The sequence below is a fragment of the Phocoena sinus genome, chromosome 10, assembly GCF_008692025.1.
Source record: "Phocoena sinus isolate mPhoSin1 chromosome 10, mPhoSin1.pri, whole genome shotgun sequence".
NCBI classification, from domain to species: Eukaryota; Metazoa; Chordata; class Mammalia; order Artiodactyla; family Phocoenidae; genus Phocoena; species Phocoena sinus.
The window spans coordinates 97,621,877-97,629,049 of record NC_045772.1 but is presented as its reverse complement, the minus strand read 5'-3'; positions in this window follow the sequence as shown (position 1 = coordinate 97,629,049).

The following is a 7,173-nucleotide window of genomic DNA, read 5'->3' as shown; positions in this document are numbered from 1 at the left end:
TCATAAAACCAGCTTTTAGTTTGGTTAATTTTTCTACTTTTTTTAGTTCATCGTTTTGTTGATTTCTGCCCTCATTTTAATGTTCTGTTTCCTTCTCAGTTCTTTGGGTTTACACAGTTGCTCTTTTTCTAACTTCTTGAGTTGAAAGCTTAGCTCATTTGTTTTTGTTCTTTCTTGCTTTGTGATAAATGTGTTTAAAGCTATAAATTTCTCTCAAAGAAATTGTGTCCCACGTATTTTGACATATGGTACTTTCGTTTTGTTTGTTTTTAAGTACTTCATAATTTTCCCTGTGATTTCCTCTTTAACCAGAGTTATTGGTAGTGTGCTTTTTAGTTTCCAAGCATATAGGATTTTTAAAGACTATACTTTTGTTTTCGAGTCCTAATTTTACGGCATTCTGGTCAGACTGTAGTTTGTACAATGTGGGTTCTTTGGCATTTATTGAGGCTTCCTTTGTCACTCAAGTTTAATACTCACTTTTGTGAATGTTCCAAGTGTTCTTCAAAAGATATGAATTCTGTATTTATTAGGTGTGAAATACACATGTATTAGCTCAGGTTTATTAATTGCATAGTTGTGTAATTCAAATCTACTATATCTTTCTCTTTTTAAAATTTTTTTGTCAGTTTGATTGGTTAGTTTCATGGAGGAATGTGTTAAAATTAACAACTACAATAAATGATTTATCTATTCAATAGTTATGTCTCAGTTTTTTAACTTATATATTTCAATGCTTTATTATTAGGTGCATATATGTTAGTGATCATTGTATTATCTTTTTCTTTTCATTTTACTGATACAGAATATAGTCTCTCTCTGTTCCTTTGGCTGAAGTTCACCTCAAAATCCATTTTGTCTGAAAAAACCTGACACCCTAGCTATATTTTTGGTATATATTTGCTTGAGATATATACTTCCATACCTTTATTTTTATATTTGGAGTATATACAAAGGATATTTCTAACACAAACAAAATGGCGTCAAAATCAATAAATATACTCACGAAGCCACTACCCAGCTCAAACAGTAGAACATTAGCCACCCTGATCCATTATGCTCCCTTAACACCCAAAGGTAATCTAAAACGTTGTCTAATATTTCTTCACTTTTCCTTGTTTTCACATATCTATGTGTCCCTACACAGTAAATCATTCAATTCTTCATGCTTTCAAACTTGTATGAATGAAATAATAGTTTATGTACCTGACCGACAGAGCTGGCCCTGCTGTGACTTCTCCCATGAGAAATAAATGACTTCATTGCTTAAAATTTTTGAGTCAAGGTTGTAACGTGTAACCAAAACATCCTAGTGGAGTCAGGGTAGGAGGGAGTACTTCAAACGCACAGTCGTGTAGTGGAAAGGAACTAAGTGTCTAATGCAAGACTTTCCATGTAAGGAAACTGAGACCAGGGTCCACGCTAATTCCTGTCAGAGCAGTGGCTGGCATCCAGGTCTGTCTGGAATCACAGTCATTGTATCTGGGACTGACCAACCAGCATTTGTCACAGTCCCCTGTAGGAGACACCTGTTTTTTTTTTCCTGCCCCAAGTTCCTTCTTTATTGTGATTTGCTCCTCACCCCACTCCGTGTGATTTCGATGGGCTGTCAATCTAGGGGGACTCTCAGAGGGGTAAACATACAACCCATGCTGACCAATAAGGCTGCATTCTTACGCTGACCAGTTTGTTTGGGGATGAGCGTGTGACCCACGTCTGGCCGCTCAGAGTCCTTTGCAGGAACTGTTACGCGAGCTAGGAGGGAGAGGGTCAAACTCTCTCTCCCCAGCCCCCCAGAATTTTAGGAAAGACCGAAGGATCTTCACATGACTAAGTCTTTCATTTAGATCTGATACGAAATATCACCTTCTCTGATAGCTCAAGCCAAAGTAGCCCACCAAGCCCTGTATCTCACCAAACTGCTTTATTTTCTTCACGATTCCTAGCATGATCTGATTCTTCTGTTTATTTGTTTATCGGTCTCTTTTTACATCATCTCTCAACCCCCACCACCATGAAGAATTTAGTTAACTTCATGAAAGCAGGGGCCTTGTTTGTATTTTTTCACTGCTGTATATCCAGCACCTAAAACTCTGCCTGGCACAAAATAGATGCTCGACACATGTTCACTGTGGTAGACAATAGTGTTCTCTAAAATATCGTTGCCCTTTGGGGCTGGCCCCTTTCTGACAGGTCCCTCCATGAGGCTCTGTCCTGTAGGAGGAGGATATGTCCCCCGAACACGGATACCAGGTTTGACCATGTGACTATTTTGACCATCGTGGTATTTGACCGATGCAAGCTCAAGTGATACATGTTGCTCTTGAGCAGAAGCTTGAAGAAGACTTCCCTGGTTTCACTATTGCTTTGTTCCTCTTTCACAAGACCAAGGAAAAGACTGCTCTCTCAATCTGGTCCAGTTATAAAGTCTGGGTCCTTCTTACCCTACTGGAGGACATATAACATGGGTAAGAAATAAACCTTCGTAAATATAAGACGCTGAGATTTTGGTTTTTACTGCAACGAAATCTAGGGAACGCTAACACACTTGTTAAGTTAATGAATAAGCCAAAAAATGACTTTTTCCTTGAACTAGCTTGAATTAGGTTTCTGTCATTTGCAACTTAAAAGGTTATCATTGATATACTCTTTTATGTTGTTCTTTCATTCGTTACATTTTATCTTCCTCTCCAGAGTTTGAGGAGAGTCATCCTCTTATTCATTGTAGCATCCAAGGAAAGTATCTGCTCATTGCACGTCTGTATTTTTATTTCTTCATTCCTGCCTCTAGAGTCAAGCCACTCAAGACAGAGACAGGGGACGGAACTTCTTGGCCTTCAGTAGCTCCAAATTAGGGGTGTTCTTGGTCAATTCTGAACATCCCACTCTGCCATTTTTCTTTCCTATCTCCACTGACCTAACCTATCTCATTAAAATGAAGAAAGAGCAAAGGCGACTCCTCCGGTAGTTTCAGACCAAGGAGTCTTGCCAATGTCACTGGAGCAGTAGGGGTGGAAACAGAGAACCGGGATGCTGACGTCAGCAGTTTCCTGGGCTCCTCTGAAGCTCCCGCCTCTTTATATGGGGGCCTGACAATTCACTAATTCTCAGCTAAGGGTACTGTGTTCTGTTTTTCTTAGTAGAATGAAGTTTGGGGACCTAAAAAGAAGTTCAAACCTTCTGTGAATAACAGATGGGGGAAGAGGAGACAGCTCAGGAAGATCATCAGTGCCAGTGGGGTCCTGGGTGGATGGATGATGGCAGGGAAATGGGGGTCAGGAATAAGGGGTCCATTGACCCAGCCAATCACCTGCAAGAGGAGATGGCTCCAGGTGTTCATCGTGGTGAGGGGAAGACCAGGTAGCTCTTCTCCAGGCCTGCTGTCAGGGCAACCTGTTTTTGTGTCAGAAGGAAAGGATCAAAGTTCTGAAATTAGATTGAAGGTTGATTCTGAGTCAGGAACACAAACACATCTATGTGTGAATGTGGTACATGGACACCCACACACACGACATGGCACAACATCTGTCTCTTCCAGATGGTTTAGAGAAGGGTTCTGAGCTATAGATCATTCTGGCAGTGTCTTGAAATCCATAGACACTTCTCAGAGTAGACCTTTTACAAAACAAAGAATATAATGAAACACAAAGGATTACAAATGAAACCAGAGATATTGAAACACAGTTACCAAGATATGATGAAAAAATATGATAGGGCTTCCCTGGTGGCACAGTGGTTGGGAGTCCGCCTGCCGATGCAGGGGACACAGGTTCGTACCCCAGTCCGGGAGGATCCCACATGCCGCAGAGCGGCTGGGCCCGTGAGCCATGGCCGCTGAGCCTGCGACAGTGTCCAGAGCCTGTGCTCCGCAACGGGAGAGGACACAACTGTGAGAGGGCCGCGTACCATTAAAAAAAAATATGATAAACAATGTCTTTAGTAATGCATTAAATAACAGTTCTAAAAACTATCGTTGTTTCAAAGTAATGATGAGTATGTTGATATTTTGTGACAGTTGCAACAACTAGAGTGTGACATGAAACTGAATTCTGTTGGTGACATAGTCACCAGTACCACTAACAGTAATGTGGGTTGTTGCCTGGACTCAAAATAGAGGGATGTGCTCCAATTCAGCTAGAGGTTAGTAAAAGAAAGAAGTCTTGTTCCCATCCAGGTTCTTCAGTGAGTTCTATTCAAACATACCTTGGGAGTCACGGAACCCTGGATAAGAACCCTTTGTTTAGAGACAGTTCACCTGAATTCAAAGAAAAGATGTAGTGTTTGGGATCCCTATCATTTCAGACCTAAACGACCCGGTTACTCTGTGCTTGACTCAAGGAGCCAAGCTGTTACCTCCTGGGTTGCTCTGCCCCGTGGGGCCAGGGAACCAGACCGGGCTTTGCATGAGCGTGATCTGGGGTCGTGCTTGTCACTTCTCCCAGATCATCACAGAAGGCTCTGTGTCCTCCAGCTCAGCAGGCCTGGGAGCCATCCCATCAGGAGCCGTGGTACCAACCCCTGCTCCCACCCCCGTCTCCAGCCCCTGCCTGACTCCAATTCCCCCACCTACCCTCGCGTCCTTGAAGCAAGGATATGTCCACCCGAGGACCACCACACCCCTGCAAGGATTGGAGAAGGAAGAGGAAAGGAACAAACTGTATACATCTAATACGTGTGCGACATTATGATATGGACTTAGCACACCCTGTCACCGCAACCCTTTGACAGGGGTTATTCCCCCATCTTGCAGATGTGGCCACAGAGGCCCTGAGAGTTTAAGCTGCATCACTTGAAGCCCAGATGGGTGAAGCCCGACTTTCCAACGTAACTCACAGATTCCCAAAACCATAAGCACACCATCTCTTTGAAACTGCTCATGCCACCTGTGGGTAGCTCCGATTCTCAAGAAGTTCTTCCTTGTTCCGAGCTTTAGCCTACCTAGCAAGAGGGACAGTTGGTACTGATGATTAGTTTTATTTAATGACAGAGTGATCGTTTATTCATTCTTCAACAATTTTATTGAGCACCTGCTATGGAGCAGGCACTAGAGCTGCAGCAGAAAGACAAAGCTCCTTCTCTCCAGGAATCCACATTCCAGTGCGGAAGACAGAAAATAAAAAATAAGCAAGTAGATAGAGGGCAGATCAGTTTGTTGAGAGAACGATACTGACCAGGGGGATGAAATTTGAGCAGAGGTCTGCAGGACTGAGGGGAGAGACACGTGGAGAAGAGCATCCCACGCACAGATGCTTGGCACATGGCAGGAAGGAGGCCAGCGGGGCAGGAGCACAGCCAAGAGAAGAAAATGGGAGCAGCAAAGCTGATATTCAGCCAACGTGCACCTATATATAGGAGTCCTGATCATTCAAATATTGAAAACCTTCCAAACTGGTTGGTTAAATGGCCGCTTTTCCAAACTCTTAAATACCACCCACCACGACCTTAGAAACAAAGCCCTCCCCCTTGGAATGCCCATACCCAGCCGCTATGGGGGCTGGCAGAGCAGGACACCTTCTGGTCCTTCTTCCAGCCCTGTGGTGGGCACCTGTTCAGGTTAGTTAGTGCCCACGTGGTATCTTTGGTGCTATTTAACCTTCTGAATATCACCCTGTGCAACAGACAAAGAGAGGAAGCAGGTTCCAGACCCGACGGTAAGGACTTTGTTCTTCACTTTGAATGAGAAGGGAGGCCCCTTGGAAGTTCTGAGCAGAGGAAAGGCACGGACAGTTTCCAGGTTTAAATGCCTGATCCAGCTGCGAGGGGGAGAATGCACCAAAGCAGGGGGCCTGGGAGGCTGTTGTCATAATCCTGCAGCGGTGACAGCGGTTTAGAAGTGGCAGAGCTGGCAAGAAGCGAGCAGGTTCTGGAAAGTAGAGCTGACGGTATTTGCTGATGGTGCGAATGTGGATCATGAAAGAAAGAGAGGAGGTAAGGACGAGGCCAAAGTTTTTGATCTGAGTAACTGGGAAGATGGAGTTTCCATCAGCAGAGATGAGAAAGGCTGTGGGTGGCCTTTCAGTCTTTGCCCGGCATTTGGATAAAAGACGGACTCTTTGGACTGAGAAAGGCACTCGAGGATTGAGACAAGGAAACGCTTTTCATCTAAGCAATTGCAGGGCAGGTTCACTATATACTGTGATGGGAATCCAGCAAGAGGAATTTGGTTTGGGAGATACTAAATTTGAGACAAAATTAGGTATTTATATCATGCCCAGCGGGCAGTTAGAGATAAATGTTTGGAGTTTGTATTTAAAACCCTGACACTGGATGAAAAATAATGGAGTAAGGGGAGGGAGAGAAATGAAAAGGTCCAAGGAATAAGCCTGGGGGTGGATGTAAACAATAAAACAAACCTCCCCCCGCAAAAAAGTGGCGGAAAGGAGTTGGAGCAAGAGTCATCGGTGAAGAAGGGGGAGAATCAAGAGAAAGGGATGTCCTGTACCCAGATAAAGAACATACATCAAGGAAGAGTGGGGGAAACAACTGATGCTGCTGGTTATCAACTGAGGTGAAGACTGAGAGCCATCATTGGATGGAGTGACCTTGACAAGTAGTGGGGATAAGGGCCAGACGCTGAGAGCTCAAGAGAGAAAGGAGAAAATTCTTCCCAGTGGAGATAATTAAGATTTACAAATCTTTGGAGGGCTTTTGCTCTAAAGGGGAGCAGATATATGGGACAATATTGGAGGGAGGCCGTTTTATATTTTTATTGTAAGATAGGAGGTGTTACACCTTGTCTGTGTGCTGATGGGAATGACCCAAGAGGGGAAAACCGGAGATGCAGGAGGGGCTGGCTGCCCACTTGAGCAGAAGAGAGGGTGGGGTCTGGTATGAAGGGGTGTGACCAGCTGGGAGAGTGCTGGAGGCCCGGGGCTGGAGGATGTGGGGCAGGAGTGGGGTAGAGGTTGTCCTCCAATGGCTCCTACCTTCTCAGTGAAGGAGGGTGAGGATGAGGGAGTAGCCACTGAAGGTTTGAGGGGAAAAAAGAGAAAATAAAATAGTTACTCAGCAAAGTGGGAGAGTGAATGGACCAGGAGAATACATCAGGCAAACAGCACAGCCACCCTGTCTGGGATGGGCTGGTCCAAGTCTTCACACATCTGGTTCCTTTGGAGATGTGGTGAGTTCTCACACAGAAGGAACAGAGGGTAAAGCGTAGAGCTTCTCACGTGG